Raw genomic sequence first — 22,415 nt, 5'->3', positions numbered from 1 at the left:
ATATAAAATGTTTAAAAAATTGAAAGAATACAGAATTTTGATTAAAACTTGAATCTGATGAAATAAAGTGTACTTTTCATAATTCATATGCAAGAGAGACATACACAGCCTAGGAAGCCCCACTCTTTATGTAGCAGAAGCACCCAGTACCTGGGATTCTGAAGAACTGATACGTTGAAACAAACGTAACAAAATCTTTATCTTCCATGAAATGCTTATGCACAGAATCGCTCATTCAATTTGCAAAAAGTTATCCACTTTTCAGGCTATGATAAGTGCGTATCATAAAGCATCACAAGTACTTTATATCACTTAAAAATAAAAACAACAGTTTTCCTTATAAATCCCCTTTTATTTTCCCCAAGGAACTCTTAAGAAATGAATTGCATACAAAAATATTTTCCAACTATTTATTTAAAACCTGCAAAACTCCCCAAGAAATTAATTGCAGTTAAAACCACAACACACTTATTCTCTCCTTAAACTCCATAAAAGCATATACGTATCAAGCTAAGGGCTTTTATCAAACCCAAGGTCATAGATTTTAAACCTGACTGATGAGTGACTTTGGACATTTAAACAAAAGACAACAATAAAACCATTCCATGTACAGCTGAGATGTCAGTAGGCAGTAGTAGAAAATGAAAGGTGTTACTGCTCCTATCCATAAGCTTGCAAGAAAGAAGGAACATGCCAGGAGCACGACAGATGTCATGATAGAAAGATGTGGGGACACTCTGCTTAAAATGGTAAAGAAGGTGAGGTTCATGTGTTGAACAAGAAAAGAAAATCACATGAATTTGGAATTAAGGACCTTGAGTGGGAATTAATTCTTCTTCTGAGCTCCAGTGATGGAGCACCAGAAACCACCCAAGCTTCACATTTGAAGTCTATGTCATGCTCAGAACTCCTCGGTGGAATTATGGGTCTCTAATTCACAGTTGTCACTATTTATTCTATACATTATGGTTCCCTAAATTTCGTTTTCACAAAGCAGGCACTGACACACTCATTACCCCTGGACCATTATGTACTGCATAAATCATCATTTCTTTTGTTCTGAAGCTGAGTGTGTAATCCATCCCAATGGAGAAACAACAAAATCTAACTGCATAAGCAATTTTCTTGTATGTCAGATTTCTCTTGTCCAAAAATAATACAGAGAGTTCCACAAACTATTTGTTTCTACTTCAATTTCCCATTCAGAAACACAAAGTGTCTATATTCAGTTTCTTGGAAGTTACAATAAACAAACCAAAAGGGGACAAAATATTCACATCATCTACCAAATCAAGCCACAGTATCAACAGATCAAACTTTTTTATTAACCACAACAAAAAACCTCTGTGAAAATGAGGTACCAAAGTAAAGTTAATGTTATTAAAATAGCTTGAAAGAAGCCGTGACTTACTAACCTGTTTCATAATGCTAATGTGGGGGGGAGAGGAAGGGACCTGAAAAAAAGGCATTTAATTAGCCCAAAAAAACCCTCAGGTAGGAGTGGATGAATCTCTTTTTAGGGTTTTTTTTCCCCCCATAAATCTGAGGGGAATTGCTTAATATATTGTATGCAAATGTTCTAAATAATTTTAAACTAAAAGAAATTTGCATACAGTGCATGATACATTCCTGCAAACCCTCCTTCACCTACTTGATCAAACTGCCATCAGTGCAGCTCCCACTTGTGCAAACAGTAATCACAGGAGAAGCAGTTGCCAGAGAAAGATCTTACACTTTAAAGCCTATGTAGACAGCAGGAAATAAAAATAAATCCACAACAGTTAAAGTAGTACAAAATATAATAATCTGTAACTCAAGCAGCAGCGAGAATCAGACTTATATGCAATCCAAATGCAATATAATACAAAGAGAAAAATGCTACTGCAACCAAATATATGCTGTGAGTGATCTACATGAAGCCCCAAACCTGCAGAAGTACTGCAGCAAACAGTATTTCATAGCACTTCACTAAGGGATAACAGGAATATTTAATATTAGTTTTATTTGCTAAACCTTTAGAATTTAATTGACCCCATCTGAAGCTTTTACTTACTGCAGTTTATGAAAAAGGTGAGAGGTTTCAAAAAACGGTTTTCCTATAAAATCTTATAGCCAGAGGACAGTAATTTGACTTAAATGCTGTCATCAATTTCTATTAATCTAAAAACACAATACTGTAAGAATCCTTCATTGAACTATGTATTTCAGATTTGTGTTCTATTTAATCAAAACATAAAAATCAGTTTTAGTACTATTTAAGAATTCATCCAATTACAAATCCCTACTGAAAAACATGTTCCTTTTTAGGAGCTGATACTGTGCTTCCAGTTCCTACAGTGGTTCCAGCCCTCTCAATTTTGTTTGAGGGCTACAAGCCTGAAAGTGCACCAAACCCATCTTCTCTTCGAAAAACCACTGAAAATAGAGAATCTTTAAATTCTAGCTTGAAATTTCAGTCATCTGTATACAGAAATTCATCTCTATTTACTCTGTGGAGTACTGATCCAGATCCAGAGTGACTACACTTTACCACGACAATTTGGTTTCCACGCCTGCTCCATAAATCTACCACTGAAACTTTTTTGTTGGAAACAAATTCATGCACAGGCCTGATGGCTGCTTTTCAAACCACAACAACCAGAGTCATTTCCACATACAGTTTTTATCTCTTTTCTCAAACTTCCAGTGTAAATTGTCCATTTCATGCACTAAATCTTTATGCTCTCCCACAAAAAAGGAGAAATGGTGAAGTCTCAGTTTTGAGCTATTTTTGAAACTACAGATACATAGTGCAGTATATATATTTATACACACACACTAGAACCTGTTGCATTATTATTTTCAGGTCTGACACTAAGTCCATGAAGGAATTAAAGATTTTCAACTGATATAGAGCAGAACACTAGATTATATGCCTTTCCTTCAGTTATCCACATATAAATCAATCTGATTCAGGAATGTTCAATGGTAAACTGAAGCAGGAGGATAAAAAATAAAGACATATAAAATCTCAATATACTTCTGGGGCACAGAGAATTATCATTCTATCCAGGCTCTCACAGCTGCTGAATGGGCTCCACTTCACCATTAACTGCACCTGTGGCTGTTCCACCCGCAGGAGTTCATCCCACATCCAAAAGAAGCCCTGAGAGCACTCCAGGCAGGTCTGCTGGGGGGCTCTCATGGTGGCAAGACAGCTAAGAGAGTTTTGTCCCTGCTGTCTTGCTGGGTCAGAGCAAGGCAAGAAGCCCTCACCCCTGGGTCAGTCTGCAGAGATCAGAGCACAGCCCGGCTGCTCACACCTGACCCCGCTGCCCAGCAGCTCCCTCCTGCAGTTGTGCTCCACCTCCTTTGCTCCTGACAGGTTATACAATCTATTAGCTCTGACTCAGAAAATCCAACCAGGAGCTTTCTAGCATAAAGCTGAGGGTCTGTCTCGAGTGCTTTGGGCACGCACCACCTGCACTGATGCCTTTGAGGGCTTTGGTCTCAGCACGGTGCACACAGGATAAAAGTACTCCCAGCTGGGATCTGCAGCACGCCAGTGCCCACAGTCCATCTTAGAGAGAGCCCAAGGACAAAGCCCTGGAACAAAACAGGGAGAAAAACTAATTCCTACTGTGGACAGACCAAATGCCAGCAGAACACTCCAGTGTCCATGAGATTTTACAGTGCTAACATGCCCAATTGCTTTCAGCAAGCACTCCAGATTTTCTGATTTTTGAAATTAAGTCACTTCAGCTTTATTCCCCAAATGCATAGAGGAAGAGGGTGGGAGGGCAGGGGAAGTAATTCCTACTTATAGACTAAGCTTTAGGCAGACAATTGTCAGCTGACATGGGGTATTTTGTGACCATGTCAGATGAATAACCAGTACCTGTGAGAGGCAGATTTAGAACCATTGACTCAAGTGAATGAAAGTAGAATTTTTATCCATTTTTCTCACAAGTTTTAATCATACAATGCATTATATGTGCCTACACTTATATTATCCAGGATTAAAGTCTAAATAAGGAAAGAAATGAGAATTTCTGAAAACTAGCATACATATGCAGGCATATGTGTTTTTTAGCAAAAGTGATTTCCAGTTCTGAAACAAACTTAATCCTCAAATCTGCTAATCCAATCAAAGCATTTATATACTGAGCACTTGCTACTTCAAATGTGTCTGTTGGGAATGGAGACAAATTTCTGGTTTTAAAGGCAGCATTTGGTTCACTTTCAATAACACACTCGGGTTCATAACTGTACCAGATCCAAGGTGTCAATAGCCACAAACCTCCCTCTGTCCAAGTATTTCTCACTCAGAAGTATTCAGCTGTGTGTTTTTCTTTATAGCTGCTTCCTTCCTTTATTTTTTAAGGCAACCTGCTCCAAGTAGGCAGATTTTTTATGCAAGAAGGATGAATTTCCACTGTGCAACAAAGTGCAAAATAGATTTCAGCTGCAGTATAACAATGCAGGGGGAAAAGAAGCCAAGGTACACCTGGCAAAGCTCTTGGACAGAGATTCTTTCTTCCTTCCTTCTTTTTTTATTCAAATTATTGATAAGATTTGGGCAGCACACAAATAAAACAACCTCTCACAATTCCAAATTCATGTAATATTTTCATTCTTATAATGTTAAGCAGAAAAATACATAGACTTTACTATAGAATAGATATGAAAAGTTAGCAAAGAAAAAGGATCAATGACTAGTTAAGCCTACAAAATGTTGGGAGATTTATCACATGAAAGTTTGCGTGAATATTTTCATGACAGCTGTTACATTAACCCTAGCTACAAATTATAACAGAATTTTTATGTAGCAAATATCATTAAATGGAACTTTCAATATTTTAATACATTTTAATACTTTTTTCCTTTTAAAAATCAGCATGAAGGTAAATACATTTCCCTGCTGGGCTCAAAAAATAACAAGTTCTGGTTTTTTTCATCTAAATTCGGTTTGATTTTAATTTTTGGAGAAGAAATAACCAGTTTTTGTTAAAATTGCACATATGGATGTTTAGTCATAAGCTAATACAATCTTTCATTTTTAAAACAATACTGAAAAAACACCTAGGTGTTTCAACTGCTCCACACACACACACCAGCACAAAACCTTACACAAAAGAGAAACCTGAAGTAGCCAACCAGCTGTGGAACACTGTTCAAGTACAAGACCCACCAAAAGTGAGCATCTCAGAGAATTTCAACAAAGAAACACATTTCTGCCATTCAGAAATGGAAAGCATTACTTGACATTCAAGCAGGGGGATTATGTTCTCTGCCCAGAAAATCTCTGGCTCAGGTGAAGCTGTCCAGTGTGAGGATAAGCAGCTGTTACCTACACGTGTGGGGCAACAGCAACGCACTTCAGGATGCCTGGTCCGACCTACCTGCAATTCTGCCTGCAATACTCCCTCCTTTGGTCTCTAAAAGCAAACTGTGCACTTTGATTGTCTTTTACCTCTTTGTATTGCTTTCTATCCTACAAGAAACTAAACTTCTAACTAAACATCTATCAAGAAAGCAAGCTTTTGAATTTCTTCTCCTTGCAATTTAATAAAACAAGCTCAAAAATTGATACATGTAGAAACAATCTTAAAACTAAGTGGCTGAGGGTGTATTATATTTGATACCCTAGATAAAATTAAACTTGAATGATCACAGCTCACACACCTTAATAGCAATGAAGCAGACAGAATTATGGTAATTAAGAAGGACACAGATCAATAAAATAACTGTCACATTTTGGAAAGCGAGCAAGTAGCAGTTCTTTGAGTTTCTGACCTAGAGAACTCTCTGATACATTTCAGTTTTTCTGGCATGATCTATCTTCAGCAAAGAGCTTTGTTGTGTGTTTAGATTAGGGATGAATTAAAAATAAATGCTAGATTTCAGTGAGTTCATTGCAAAAAATTTCAAAGAACAAGTCAAAGCTCAACAAAAAAATAATGAGTTTCAAAAAAAGAAAAGTTTGGTGTTTAGGGGGAAGGTGTCTTCCTTCTTTTTGATTCATGGAAGAGCCACTATCGTTGATTAATTTTGTGTGCAAACTTCTGTGCATGATTTTTGATAGATATATAAATGTGAATTTTATAATAAAATTTGAAAATCAATTGAAATTCAAAAGTTTTGTCTCAAGATATATTTAAAAGCATAAGTTCCCTGCTGACTACTGCAGCACAGATACATGAGAAAAAGAGAGCACAAGGCTAACTCTTGCTGACAGCTTTTTTTGTATTTGCTAGACTTGGGCCACAACTGGTCCTGAGCTTCCTTCATTTGTGTTTGATTCATGCCTGCATCCTGGAAATACAATTTGAAATTCAGATGACGGCATAAAGTTCAACTGGTTCAGGCAGAAAAGAACCAAACATCCAAACAAGTTTAAAAAAAATCCTCTCAATTAGCACAGGACAAATCTTGAGCCAAATATTTCATTAAAGATTTAACTTTTTTTTTCTGTTATTTTATACAACTCAAAATATTTCTTTCCATGTAGGAAAGCAGATTTAAACAAACCACTTTTCCCACTTCTAAATAATACTCAATTCTTTGGTCTTGCTGATATACACTACTATCACCTAAATGGTACAAGGTGAGGTCAGAGTGGTTCAGCAAGACCCAGGATGTGGGACATTTGCTGATACTGATGATGGACAGATGATACTGAGATTATCAGTGCCTGAGAATTTTGGTAGTCATTAGATGAGACAAGCCCTGTGTGTTACTGTGCTACTGCTCAGCACTAAAGCACAAGGCCAGCCCAGGCTGGACAGTGCTTGGGGCAACCTGGGCCAGTGGCAGGTGTCCCAGCCCATGGCAAGGGCGTTGGAACTGAGTGATTTTTAAGATTCCTTCCAACCCAAACCATTCTGCGATTCTCTAAGATGTGACACAAATGTGAAACACGGGGCATGGTTGAGGCACGATATCAGTGTGATAAAAGCTGTCAGAGTATAACTTGAGCCCTTCAATGGCTTTTTTTGGGCAAGAAGCAAATGTTTGTCTGCTAAGCAATATTCTTGAAAAATAAATCATCTGTGCATCTGCTTAGGGTATGCTAAAAACCTGTTGCTAGTGTTCCATCACTGAAAGATTCCTTGGGAAGAGCGTAAGAAAGCAGTTGTAACACAAACAAAATGAACAAGTCCCTTCAGAAGTAAAACCCTCTCAGCACCATCACTTTACACAAAGTATCTCTAAATTGCCATCAGGAAAAACCCACCACGGTCAACCAGATAAGCAGTATTTTAAAAGACTGACAGTCTCCTGTGGTGCTGAGAGAATAGCAGCTTTAGGCAGAGGACTCTTTTTCAATAACTGACAGGAGCCTTTATATTTATGAAAATTAATCAGGGACTCTGTGCTGGACTCTTCACTCCTGGAAGAAGTTTGTTCTCAGCTGCTCACAACAGAAATATTAGCATCATCCTCAAACATTTAAGTCTGACTGTACTAGACAGAATGGTAGACTGAGAAATTTCCATTGATTTCCACAGTTATTTCTATATTTTCCATATTCAAACCAGTAGACTCATGACAGCTATGAATTTATTTTGTTAGAATTTACACAGATGCAGTAAAGTTAAACATGCATGGGTGCACACACACCATGCCAGTTGGCAATAAACAACCCTGGCTTTTCCTTTGAGAGAGAAAAGCTTATACAAAAGAGTAGAAAATGACAAAGCAGAATAGGATAAAGTTAAAAACCTTTAAGTATTTTAACAGCACAGATACTCTTTTAAGAAACCTAAAGCTGAAAGTTAACATCCTCAAAGTAGAAACACACAAGTGTAAGGGCAACACGATTTTGGGAACTGTACTAATAACTGTCACTTCATTATCGCAATAAATTAATTACTTACTCTCCATTAATTAATAAGCCATTTGTCCAACCAACCATCAATAGACCATAGTGGTGTGGCACAGTACATCTATATTTATGTTTCTAAATATTTTCGCTCCCTGAACGTAGTCCCTTTTTCCACTAAGGCACTTTGAAAATAACATTTTTAGTATGAACATCCATTAAATAAACCACAGCAGTAATGATGCAACATTTCAGATGAAAAGAAAATAAACACCAAAAAACCAACCAGTGTGATAACGTTTTTAAACATTATTTTGTTCTGCTATACTTTCATATACAATGATTTTGAATTTCCTTGCCTCAGTGCTACTCCTGTATTTTGAAACCTTTCAATAGCTTGGGTGATAAAGCCTATTTTTCTCTTACCAAGGTGTGCAACTCCATCCTCAAAAACTTGAAAGAATATGAACTTTGCCAGAGCCCTTGAGTCACAAATTCCTTTGATTATGCTTAAAAAGGGTAAAAGAACTGATCTTGCAGGGAAAAGACAAAGACCAAGAAAGCCACACCTAACACGGCACCGAAGCTGTACTGTTCCCAGGCTACACACAGCAACAAATTACTCTCTCAAAAGAAGAATGCAGGCCTTACATGAAGTGGAACAATTAATTTCACGCTTGTCAGCCCAGTCTCAATAGTGTGTTGATTTGAATCCGATATTTGTGGTGCATTACTGCATGCAGCGGACAGCCTTGATGCCTCCTGAGCAGACACATTGCAATGATGACTATCATTGTAAAACAATCCATCAATAAGAGTAATTACAGTATTGATCAAAATGGCTCATTGTTTCGTATCAGAATCAATTCTCAGGAGTTGCCAGAAACAGAAATATCTAATAGACTATTCCATCACTGCAGCAACTGAAACAGCTAATATTCTGGAAAGCTCTTAATAATTACTCATTGACTCTAAATTTCTGCTTCAGTGGTTAACTATACCCTGCTTACTGTTGCTTGAAAGTCAGTCTTACTGGCTGAAATAAGATTCCAATGCAAATTTATAAAGTGCTAACATCTGCAAAAAGATTCAAAACCACCTTATATAATTTCACTGTGTTCTGCTAATCACAAAATCTAATTATTTTTCTTATTACATTGTTTCTGGGTGAGAAACTGCATTTTGGATGCCGACAGCTTGTTTTACAGTGGCTGCTCTTACAGTACTCTACAATAGGCAGGGTGGAATTCATTATGGCTTCTATCGTAAACAATAGAAGGCATAATACCATTAATGGCATATTTTTGTGTAAATGTCACTGAATTACAGATGGTGTTTTGAAATAGCATCAGCTCTTAATGCTGCACTATAAACCCTAGAAGACAGAGAATCATAGAATAGTTTAGGTTGGAAAACACCTTTAATGTCATCAAGTCCAACCATTAACCCAGCACTGTCCAATCCACCACTAACCCACATCCCTCAGTGCCACATCTACCCATCTTATAAATACCTCCAGGGATGGGGACTCCACCTTTTCCCTGGGCAGCCTGCTCCCAGGGAACTTTGGAGCCCTTTTAGTGAACAAGTTTTTCCTGATATCCCTTCTAAACCTCCCATGGCACAATTCAAAGGCATTTCCTCTCATCCTGTCACAAGTTACGTGAGAGAAGACAAAATAACAAACCCCCCCCGGGCTATACCCTCCTGTCAGGTAGCTGTAGAGAGCCATAAGGTCCCCCCTGAGCTTCCTTTTCTTCAGGCTAAACACCCCCAGCTCACTCAGCTGCTCCTCATGAGATTTGTGCTCCAGACCTTTCACCAGACCCCTCTGCAGAGCCTTCCTGTCCTCCAGAAAAACAACATTCCTACGCATCCTGGAGTCATCTGCAACTGACTGAGCGACCATCAGCCCCCTCATTAGATCATTAATAAATGACTGGCCCCACTACAGATCCCAGGGGACCACCACTAGTGACCAGCCCCAGCTGGATGTAACTCCATTCCCCAATACTCTCCGGGCCCAGCAACCCAGCCAGTACTTCATGCAGGAAAGAGTACACCCACCCTAGCCAAGAGCAGCCATCTTCTCCAGAATTCTGCAGGAAATGGTGTCAAAGGCTTTCCTGAAGTCCAGACAACAACCACCACCTCATCCACTAAGGGGCTGCCTTGTCACAGAAGGAGATCAGGTTGTGTTGCATAAACTGACCCATGTTGATTGGGCCTGACCCCTGGTTGTCCTGTACCTGCCAGGTGGGGGCTCTTAAGATGATCTGCTCCATGACCTACCCTGGCTCCAAGGTCACACTGACAAGCCTGACCTTCCTGGGATCCTCACTCCTACCCATCCTGTAGATGGGCATCACATTTGCCAACTTGCAGCCAACTGGGGCCTCTCCAGTCACTGACAAGTAATGTAAAGTGGCCCAATGAGTGCTTCCACAAGCTCCCCAAAACCCTTGGGTGGGTCCCACCTGGACCCATAGTCTGTTTCAGTGGTGTGGGAGGTTGCTGACCATTTCCCCTTGGATTATGGGGGCTTCAGTCTGTTCCCCAGTCTTCCATTCCAGCTCAGGGGTCTGGGTACCTGGAGAACAACTGGTCTTGCTGTTAAAGACAGGCAAAGGCGGCATTCAGTACTTCAGCCTTTTCCTCATACTTAGTCACCGGGGTTTTGCCCACATCCAGTAAAGGTTGGAGATTCTCCTTAGGCTCCCCTTTTTGTCATCAGCATCCTTACAGAAACATTCTTTAATTATCTTTATGGCAGTAGTCAGATTAGGATTTGACCCATCAATTTTCTCCCTGCATAACCTCATGACATCCCTGAAGATTTCCTGAGTTCCCTATCCCATTTTCCAAAGGTCATAAACCCTCTATTTATTTTCCTGCATTCCAGCCAAAGCTCTCTGTTCAACCAGGACAGTCTTCCCCACCTGCTCATCTTTTGGCACATGGGCTCAGCCAGCTCCTGTACCTTTAAGATTTCCTTCTTGAAGAATGTCTAGCCTTCCTGGACTTCCTTGCCCTTCAGGAAGGCCTTCCAAGGGACTATATCAGCCAGTCTCCTAAAGAAGCCAAAGTCTGCCCTCCACAAGTCTAAGATAGCAGATTTGCTGTCTTCCAATATCTTCACACACGTTCCTATTTCATTTCAGATTTGTCTGTCCTCGCACCTAAACTGTCCTGCAAGGGAACTGCAAGTAATTAAGACATTATTAAAATACATTTGCATGCTGACATAATCTTAAATTGCCAATAAAAACATGTTTAAATTAATATACTGGCACATTACACAGGCATTGCAAGAGACAGCATTATACCATTTCTAATAAAATACTTTTATACAACACATTAACATTATCATCAGTTGGAAATCACTAATATTTCCTCTGATGTTTGCTGAAGTAGCATTAATTACGCTCACTTTCTTTTGGTATTCATGTACCATCAACGTAATTAATATGGAGTTTACTGAAGTGTGAAATGTTCTGCCTGATAATAGATTTCCCAGAACCTGATACAGCAGTCGACCTTAAACATTCCACTTTTGCTCTGGCTAAACACAGAGGCTGAGTTCAGTGCCACAGTATCCTCACGGGGAAAGCAGCAGCATAGGAAATAACAGTCATCTGGAAGAATTTTTTAAAATTCTTTTCCTGATAAGGTTAGCATAAATATTTGAGTATCTCAGATGAAAAGGTAAACTAAAACTTGAAAACATCATGGTTGAATTCTGACTTCAGGGTGAAATTGCTTCAATTTAGTTTTAATTGCTAAGAGTATCTTTTACAAATCCTTGAAGGTCTCAGAACCAGACTTAATAATATGGAACGTTTTGAAGCAAGGATGCTTAGGGCAAAAGAAATGAAATTTTGCAGAGTAAGAACAACAAGGAACAATTATTATATTAAATAAGAGCCCATATTTCATCTGTCATTGATAGCAATGAGGAAACTCCAGGAGTTATATATGACCTGTTTCACACCCCACCGAAGACAAGAAAAAATTTCTTTTTTACCACCCTATGTTTAGGATCAGGCTCTATAATCCAGGGCTCTCCATGAATACCAACAGAGTGAGAACATCAAATATTTTAAGTCTTTAGATGGCTAAACATTTTTCTCCATATTGTCTATTTATACCCTCTAAGCTGTGTACTACATCATTCCATGTCACTAATGCTGCCATGGTTCTTTTCCTCAAGGGGATTACATTTCCACACTAATGATATCATCAGAAAGTTTATCTACACTCATCCAAGATGCTTTAATCATTTCCTGGATTAACAGCTGGCAAAGTCTGTCAAATGCAGTATCTTAAAGCTCAAGAAATCTTAGTGCATGAGCCACCTGACACTACAACTGTCACAGTTCTGTAAAGTTTAATCACAAAAGAATTTTAACAGCCAGATACTACCAAACCACTTCTGATAAATAATAACTTCCTGATCTGCACTGACATACTTTAACCCTTCCATCACAAGGATGAAAGACCAACAGTTTGTACTGTTACTGTACATCTTGCTTCCTTCAAAACAGAAAAGCTTGGGAAAAATCTTCTCCAAGTAGTATGCCTAAAACTTAAAAAAATCAAGATAAAAAACTACCATCAGGAACCCAGAAAACAAAACCAGACAAAGCAGATTGCACATCTTTAGAGAACAGGTGGTTTTCTTCCATGCTCTCTATACAAACATATTTATTCTGTGCTAAGGGTACAGAGTATAGCAGTACCAGCTACTATAAGCCCAGGAATAAAAGCAGCCTAAACAGAATTGTGTATTCTAAAAATGCAAGTAAATTTTTATGACAGTATGTTTTCAAAATAATAAAGTAAAGAGTGTTTGTGAGATAACTATAAATTATAAGTCACTTAGAACCTACAGAAAACTCTCATGGAGGCAGATCTCCTCTAAACCAAATGCATGTTCTGTGCTCAGGGCATAAATCCTTATGTCTTCATAATTTATAATTTTAATTCATCATAATGTTATCTGTTTTAGAAACCTTCCTTGTGCAAATGCTATGCACAGCTGGTGAATGAAATGTCATAAAACCCTTGCCCTCTGAAAATAGCTGACTGTGAAATAGCTAATGATGCCTGTGTGCCACTATTAACACTGAACTAAACCATTCTATTTCAACAAATCATGTCTTTAAAAAAGAATTTTAAAATACCAGTGAAATAGTTGCTTGATAAACTGAAGGAAAAAAAGCACATCTAACTTCTCTTCATTGTTTATATCACTATCATTTAAAACTATGTATTAACAATCATTAGACTGTTGACAGTGGAATTTATTATTGATAAAGACAGAAAATGTCACTAAGCAAGGAGAGACAGTTTTAGTAATTTGCAATTATCATAACATTTTACTATGATCATAAGCCACCTTCACTAAAAACTGGCAAAGGAATTCAGTTTGTTTCTATAGATTTGAAGCAACTGTTTCTGCCATGATGATTCCAGTTTGGGCTCATTTCAAAGGGCCAGAAATCTCTATAGATAGTTAATGCTTAGAGACAATTTGCTAGTGGTAAAACCTCCTGCTGGACTGCAGTTCAGCTTAGAACAAGGCTTTAAAGTAGGTTACAGACAACCTATTTATGTTTTCCTACCTGAAAATTTTACCAACATGGAGCAATCCAAACCAACAGAAGCTCCTGAGCTTTCTCAAGTCTCCTGTAACATATCGAAGCATATGCTCTGAGAAACTCTCACCTATGGTCTATGCACAGACAGGCAGAATTTGTGACAAATAGCCAGAAAACTATTTAAGAATTCTTAGACATTTTGGATGAAATATTATTCCAATTGATTGCCTTGGTTCTATGAATTTCATGTTATATAGATTCAGTTTTGTATTATTGCTTTGGACAAAACAGACAATGTTTAATCATTGCAGTCTTCTCTTCCCACAACATTTTGATTTAACCTTTGTTTAATGACAGTTCCTGTGGAGACATGCACACTTACACCAACTGCTGATTTGGATTTCATGCTGACTAAACAGCAGCCTATTACATACAGAAGAAAATCCACATCACTGCAAGAATGGAGCTGGTGAAAACTGCTTCCTTGAGGCTGGAGACACAACACAACTCTGTGTTGTAATAAACACATCATGTTGTTACAGCTAGACAGGATGTGTGACACATCTCTGCTCAGCCATGGCATAAGCAACTTTCAAAACTGAGAAATTTGCTGGCACTACGACTGCAAGCACTGTGAGACCCAACAGTTCTCTGACAGAAAGCAGAGCAAAATTAATCTCTTGTAAAATGGACATAAAATGTCACTTATATGAGAACCAAGTTGTGGTAAAAGCTTAAATGCTTGGCACAGCAAATGTGACCCTGCTACATCATAGTAAAAATATATCTTGTGATCTTGTTACATATGTCCAGGTATACCAGAGAGGGACAAAGGGGCAAGAGGGATTTTGAATGGATGATCAGTATTCCAACAACCAAGGTAAAATATAAAGCCTGAATATTAAAAAACTAATTCATCATTTAAACATCCACAAACCAATACTAAAATGCAATGCCGCCAGCATTTTACAGTACAATCACAATTAAAGTCAGCAAAATGTACTGTATTCAAACAAGTGTGTGTTTTTACATAAACATTTACTATTGCAACCAAATTTCTCTCTATCAGAAACATGGCGATGAAAGGCAGAGCATCTACTCTGTGTGTAAGTAACACATAGTACATGCACAGAAACCTACCTATAATTGCATTTGAAATACAAACCACTCTCTTAACTATTTGCCAGTGCTGAGGCTGCACACATGATTAGCCAAATATTGGAACCAGCATTAAGTTCTGTAGCACCTCTGCTCCTGTCAGTCTGGTTAATGCACTTTTGGCAGACTTAAAATGGATTTTAACACACTCATATTTTTTTAAAAGTATATTTATACTAACAAGTGCAAAGAACGTTAGGTTTTTGTATTTTTTTCCAAGGATTCTTGCTTCATTTGCATGGAGCAAGCCTTGTTGGAAAAAACCTGCTGAATGGAGGAGATATGCAGATTTTATAGCCTACCCCTATGAAAATGAATTAGAAGTGCATGCAGTAAATACAGCTGTCAGATATTGATCACAGTTACAAGAGACTGAAACCTATTAAAAGTTTTATGCAGAAAATGATGAGGTTATGCAATATTTTATTCTGCCCTGAAATATGATAAACACCATCTTCTAGTTTTCCATTTCTCTCAATCCTAACAGAAACCTCTACCTTTTTAAGGACAGCATATTAAACGAGGGGGAAACACCTTTTTTCCAAACCAATAAAGAGGGGCAAAAATTACTTTTAGGTTTTTAATAAAAGAATTACCATAAAATACACATTTTTATCTTCTTAAACTGCCTGCTAGGATGATGTTCGTTTCCTCATAAATCAAGCATCTAATAAAGATGATAGCCTCAGTTCATACAATTTCATTGGACCTGCTGAAGTTTTGTATAAGGTTTGGGCAGATCTGCTCATTCTATTAATTACTTTTCAGTTATTAAGAAACTTTATGAATAAGGCAGTCATAAAATCCAACTTAAGAAGAAAGATTCCAATAAATCATTTTAAAATTTGCTTATATAAAAACAAATCATGATGCAAGCCCATTGCTCCACTGCTAAATGTCAATACAATTTCAGTTTGGAAGCTTCACCTCTTCAGTGTATCTGCAATTTCAAAGCCATTTCTACCTTTTCTGTCTAAGTTATAAAATCTTTCTCTCCTATTTACAGTGCATTTGTAGTTTCAGAATGGTCCAGCTTTTACTGCAAGCATTAACTTTTCTTTCAATGCAAATATAAACCTAAGCATAAGTGCAGAATTACTGTTGTATAATAAAGGGCAACATACTTTTTTCCTCCAGTTGTTCTCAAATGCCAGAGCACTTTGAAATTCATTGAAAAATACTCAGTAGCAAACCCAGTGAAATTAAAATTGAAAACACCTGAAAGTTTACAGTAGAAGCCTTATCTTTATTCATTTTCTTACTGCAATCAGTACAAAAAGTTTAGAATTCACGATAGCAGTAACACGTGCTCAAGCAGTCATAGCCTGATACTCCATGTTAACAACAATGGTTTTTTTCATGAAACTTGTCAAAAGTAGTAGGAATAAAACAGGTTACTCTCCAAAGTCAGCCACATCATGAGAAATCTCTGTTCATCAAGATCTTGTCCTTTACCACAATGTTCCTACTTTCCTCCTTTTGGTTAAAGGTGAGGTGCATTAGGAAGCTGTAGATCCCGGGAATTCACACCTCACTGGGATCTGCACTCCTGCTTGCTTTGACTTACAAGAGGAAAATAACAGTCTTCAGTAGAAATAGCTTGTAGCAGTTAACTGCTCTGCTTTTTATCCCTACAGTCACACAAAGTCTTTACAGTTTTCAGTTTGAGAGAAGCAAACATTGTAATTCAGGATATATATTGTGAATATTCACGTTAATGTCTTACACCTTTCCCTGTATGGTATTAGAATAAACAAATAATTTACTAACACTTATAAAATAATTTTCAAATGCTTATTTTTAAGGCACGAGACTTATCAGAAGGAATTCAAGGGTTTGAGGCTGAAATATCTTGTCCTTATATATAAAAATATATACAAAATATATATATATGTATAAACACCTCACATTCCATTGTCTAATGAGCACTTGACACAAAATATTTTTTCTTGTATGTTGAATCAGAGTTATTTGAAAGGAAAGAAACTAATAATTCTGTAAGACTGTGTATGCAACACTATTTGCAGACACGAGATTGAAGTGTCTGTGCTTTCAGAAGGCTACTAGATTTCTTCATCCAAATGCCTAATTAGACATGCAATCATACTATTTAAGGCATTTTACTCACTGATGTCATTAAACTACTAAACTAATAGTAAATAACATGCTTAAAGGTAAACTCTAGCAGGAGTAGTTAGCAGGTGTACCTGGTGCTATACTCTGGATGTACAAGTCTTGTTCATCTGCTATACAAAAATTGCCTCAAAAATTGTGAAAGAGAAAACTAATAATTGCTCAGCATGACACAAAAGACATGGCTCTGCAATGTATTTAACTCTGATTACATATGGATGTTTGCAGAGCAGACAGGGGAGAAAGAGAATCAGACTAATTCAGTACTAAATTTAGCCTTCATCTGACATAGACAAATATACTTTATTCCAGCATCAGTTGTATAGGACATGATCAATCAAGGAACCTGTAAGCACTGCACTGCAAACTGAACCATGAATAGCAAGAAAGCTTTGTCTGCAAAGCATTTTTAATCCTTCCATACCCAGAGCATTATGTCAAATAAGCTGTTCCCTTACATTTTACTATAAATCTCTCCAATTCCAGTTTTTACCACGTGTTACCATGAAGCATAAATGCAGGTCAACTCAACTAGTTCAAAGACCATCACAGCTTTTCTAAAGACACATAAACAGGTTTGTTGTCATCCTCTTATCTTCAGTCTCTTCTCAACCACATCGCCAAGATACGTTCTCTAGTTATTTCAGCCACTAAAAATTTACCCCTCTGACAAGTAAGAAATTCACTTGCAAGCCTCAGGACAGTAAACCAGAGAAGCTAAACTCATGAATACCTGATCCAGTTGAAGCTTTGCTTCATGTTGGTGAGACAGCTGGTGTGCTGTGACCACCCCTTATTACAGCAATCACAATTATTTCCCTCGTTCCTAGAGCGCCTGTGCTGCTGCAGTGTCCAGCTGTTCTCTCTCATGCTATATTTAGACTGCAGACTTCTGGGGCTGCAATTGTCTTTTCATTGCCCTCATGTAACTATACACAATTGAACTCTGAGATGTTCTAAAACAAAGAAGTAAAAATTGCTCAATAAAGCACACACAGTGTGAAAAGTTTGATTTTCATTCTCCCTCAGATTTGCTGCCAGTATTGTTATTTATATTGCAGAAGTTATAAAAAGAGTAGACTTCTCAGTCCAGTAGATAAATAAATTACTAAAGCTTGGGTCAAGAGGAGTTATGCCCTTCTTGTCCTTTCATTTTGGAAAGGAAATACAGATGCCAATTGGGAAACAGAAGTGGAGTCCAGAGACAGCTCAGAGTTTGAATTTTGACTTTAAAAAAATTCTGAAAATGCAAGAATTTAATACTTTGCATTTTTAGGACATTATACCATTACTGGATTAATAATCTCCTGGGTACAAAGAGGAAACAAAATCCAAGTCTGAGTAGGAGAAAAAGACAGCAACTCCCATGTTTAGCTTGATCTTTTCTATTAGAACCATTGTTTGCTGTCAAAGCTGTTGATATTCTTGAAGAACAAGAAAACAGTCTATAGTGTGCTTTTTTTTCACTGAGGTACTTCATGTTAGTAATATGGGAAGAGCTTCTCCTTTCACTTTCTTGGATTATGAGAAGCATTTTACTTTGTTGCTTTACCAAAGTTTGTACTGGAAGATGAAAACTGCAGAGCTCTTTAGTAGTGGCTACTGAGATCATTACCAACAGCATCAGCACTGCCAGAAAGGGGATGGAAAGATTTGGGAGGGACCAGGGCAGCTGAAGAAGGGCAGACAGAGACCAGAGTCTCCCAGCAGAAGCAGCACAGTAGCTTTAATGCCCAGGCAACATCCCATTTATCTGTTTTTCTAGTCTCATCACGCTCTCAAGCCATGGACCACAGCCATCAGCCCCAAAGACAAAGTGCTCACAACTGCAATGACTGTTCAGATTCACCCACCCCTCCAAGGATGTTTACAACTGGAAACACAAGAATCTGTTAGAGGTTTTGTCTTTAAAAATGAGGGGAAAAAAAACCCTCAGGGAAATAACAAATAACAGGGAAATAACAAAACAATTTATCTGACAAACTCAAGCACTTGTAAACTAAGAGAAACTCAATTTACAGTTTTGAAAGCTAAAGCATTTTAGCTTGCATATACAAACACTTTATGATGTAAACTTAACTTTCTTCATGAGATCAGTGACTTCCAGTGCACAGGATGGTCTCTCAATCTCACAAATTAAGGTTTCAAATGTGCAATTTTGCAATTGTGATGATGCTTTTTATGCAAAATTATTATATTTAATTGCTATTTTATTTCTATTCAGTTCTAATGTTTTACATCAAGGAAACATTTCTATGGATACAGCAACATTTTATAACTCCAGATGTAGATCTGAATCATTAGCTCAACCTCAGAACACCAGACACTAATTCCAACAGCTGAAACTTAGTGTGAATAAAAGCAAAAGCTGCATCCTATGCATTCCTATAAACCTCTTAAGAAAATACACCCCTAAAAAGACTTGCCTTTGCATCTTTGGTTTGAAAAAGAAATGCTTAGTGTTTTGATTCTACTCACTGAGATCATCTCCCACAATTAATTGTGACTTTCACAAAAAGAGCCTTCAACAACCTGCACAGAGGTAAATGGGTTGTATCTTCAGTTTCAAAAGACAACATGCACAACTAATCCAAAAATGTAAAAGTGGCCAAAAAATGGCTCTGTACTCTTCAAATCCAACACTTAATGTGCAACCTGACAGTGATTTGTTTTCTGGGTACTGTCTCCCAGTTCTGTGAAATAGTTTTGTGCTGATAGGACTGCAGAAAATGCAGCTTGAAATTGTTATACTTGTACAATATCACACGAAATCTCAACAAAGGTTCTTTGGCAAGTATTGGTGCTCTCAAGGTACTTTTGTAGAAAGTAGAGGTTTAGAGATTTCCATCCCACTGAAAAACTGATAGAGAAAATCAGCTACAATGATTGTATTATTTAAACTAAAGCAGAAATCTCTGTGTTAATGAGATACATTTGGGAACTCAGGGTCAAACCCTACAATGGTTAACACAGTGAAAAGATATGAAATATCACAAAGCACTTGAGGGGAGTTCCTCACAACATTAATTTCTAGCCTGGCAGAATAATACTCATTATAAGATCCCACAGATGAAAACTAATGTACTGTGAATTTTATACCACTTCATTATAATTCAAATGACTTTTTCTTCCTTCTTACATTTTCATTGTTTGATAAACTAAAATACCTCTGCTCCTTTTATAAAACATAGGAATAGTGGCAAATGTTCATCAAATAACATATTAAATAAGTGATATTCCTCAACTAGATATGGCTGAATATTATTGAACTATGTTATGTCACAAAATTGTCATTTCATATCAAAATATGAGTTAAACAGCAAGGCAAAGAAAAAAAAATCAAAAGAAAAGTGTTAAGGGGAAGTAAAATCAAATCTTTTGTATTTCTCATGCATTGTTTTAAAAATCATGGAATGGTTTGGGTTGAAAGGGATCTTAAAGATAATCTTGTTCCAACCCCCATTCCATGGGCAGGGACACCTTCCACTATCCCAGGCTGCTCCAAGCCCCGTCCAGCCTGGCCTTGGACACTTCCAGGGATGGGGCATCCACAGCTCCTCTGGGCACCCTGTGCCAGGGCCTCACCAGTCTCACAGGGAAGAATTTTTTTCCCACTAAAAACTGATTTTTATGAATAGCATTTCAAAGATGCTCTCTAACTTTTGAGGATTTGAAAATAAATGTTATGTCTTACCTACAAAACAAGCACACTAAGTACGTTATGTCACACTCAAGATTTTTGTAAGCCCCTAATAATTAGCCCAGTGCATTTTACACAGATTCACAGACCATTATATTGGATCAAGCACTTTTGGATACCCAACAGTTTCTCAGCACCTCCCCTATTTTCAAGATAAAAAGTCAGAGATATTTTAAATATTGGTGTCTTCTCTCTTGAGACCCTAGTCCCAATGTAGGCTGCAGGCTATCATGAAAATATCTTTTTTAATTACTATAATCATAAAATCGGGTTGACAAACTATTTTCCACTGCTAATGTGCACAACTTCAACATTTCACTGTCTCATGACATTTTCTCTGAAGAATTTAAAATGTAATGAGTTTCTTCCAGTGCTACTGTAGCAAAAAGTGTTTTATTATGAGCAAAACTATTACTACTTGTGTATCATGGAACAGAATGGCTATTTTCTTTAATCTCTCAACTCAAAATCCTTCATATGCTATTACTTCCTGCTTTACCATGCTTCCTGGAAGCTCTGGGATTTTCTGTACAAAAATAATGTCTTTCATACCTCTTCAGCTGCACACAGTAAGTTTTTCCCTTGCTTTTCAGAAAGTGGCTTGGAGCCATAAATATAAAATAAATTTACAAACAAACAAAAAAAAAATATAACATCCCACAACTACATGTTTGTTTTCACAAAGATTTTTAAGTAGGTTAAAGCCTTTTAAACAACCACTAGTAACTCCATTTTCTTCTAGCCTTAGAGGGTCTCTATCTATCGCTTATCTATAAGGGTATAAGGGCCTGGTCTGACTCTTGGTCTGTAAGCATTAGATCCAGCACTTTAAAATAATTTTGAATGCTTCCTCAATGATTTTTAGTTCAGCACTCCCAATGCACATTCCAAATTCTAAATCCCAGGTTCTCCAGCCAGTGCTCGCTCCCCAGCACCACACTCCAGCATTGTTTCTGCTTCGAGGGCCAGCAGTCCCTGCTGTGCCAGCAGGGTGGGTCCTTGACCAACACAACTGAGCCTCCTAACAGCTGGGAGACAGATCCTGGAGAAAGGAGATGGCTCCTTTTAGGAAAGCCATGGGTTAAAAGCACCTCTGCTACCCTCACTGCATAGGAGATAGAGAGGGGAGACATGAGATGGTTTCAGCAAAGAGCTGGTGGTCTCCAGCCTAACCAAAAATAACACAGAGAGACTGTATTCAGTGGAATTTGTAAAGAGAAGGCTGAACTGTCAGAATACATCAGAGCCCCTTCATAACAGCCTAGACTAAGAATATTTTGGTGATTTTTGAAGACTGACTCACAGTAACACTGATGTTCTCAAGAGCTGGGGGTCAAACACTCTCTAAAGGCAGTTGATGCCCATGTTCTGGCTCACATATTTGGGGGAAGAAGGACGTTTGCCTAAAATGCCTGGATGAAAATAAGGGGCAAGACATGCAATACAGAGGAAAGGCACTCTGCAAAGACAGAAAAAGAGGGTCTGGGGCAGGAATCATCCAGGAGAAGAAGCTAAAGTTCAGGGCAGAAGAGAGCACAGAGAGGATGGAAGAGAGCAGAGGAATAAGGCAATGCCAGTGCCAGCCAAAACCCTCGGCAGGTGCCTGCCCTGTCTGCTGCACTGCCTCTTACACGGACTGCAAATGTCGTGACCACCTCTGCACCAATGCATCCATGGCTCCTCCTTCCCACAGCTGACTAGAAATGCACTGACCCTAGGAACAGTGCATGATCTGTGCCCTGCCTTGACAGTCTGTTTGTGAGGGACAAAGAAACGACACCTGGAGAAAACATTTAAGCTCCAGTGCCAGGGTACTGAAGTGTCCAGGGGCGAAGGTGTCCCCAGCTGCCAGCACTGCCTGCTTTGGTGCCTGTACTGCTGCATCTTCAGTCAGAAACAAGTGACAAAGAGGCACTTCTGAAAGTATCATCCTCTATAAACCCCTTTTTTCAGAACTTCATTTTCCTGTAAATTCTTGAAAATGGCTTTGTTCCAATGGAAACGCCTGTCAGTGACAGAA

The 22,415-nt window shown here is 38.0% G+C and overlaps 1 protein-coding gene across 9 annotated transcripts in view; it reads right to left on the bottom strand.

The window, feature by feature from the left end:
- The window catches only part of CACNA2D3 (calcium voltage-gated channel auxiliary subunit alpha2delta 3), a 422,236-nt gene that overhangs the window by 326,332 nt on the left and 73,489 nt on the right, over nt 1–22,415 (bottom strand). The window contains exons 1-2 of one of the 9 annotated variants that reach the window (XM_069027742.1): nt 1,652–1,724; nt 1,416–1,454 (exon numbers count right to left, since the gene is read on the bottom strand). The exons of the other annotated variants lie outside the window; for them this stretch is intronic. The gene's annotated coding sequence lies outside the window, so the exon portion shown is untranslated. Of the gene's footprint in view, nt 1–1,415; nt 1,455–1,651; nt 1,725–22,415 lie in introns of those variants that run through there. 9 annotated transcript variants of the gene reach the window in all.

Source organism: Aphelocoma coerulescens, chromosome 12 (assembly GCF_041296385.1).
Source record: "Aphelocoma coerulescens isolate FSJ_1873_10779 chromosome 12, UR_Acoe_1.0, whole genome shotgun sequence".
NCBI lineage: Eukaryota > Metazoa > Chordata > Aves > Passeriformes > Corvidae > Aphelocoma > Aphelocoma coerulescens.
Note: the sequence above shows the minus strand (reverse complement) of the source record. Positions and strands in the feature narration are given on the sequence as shown.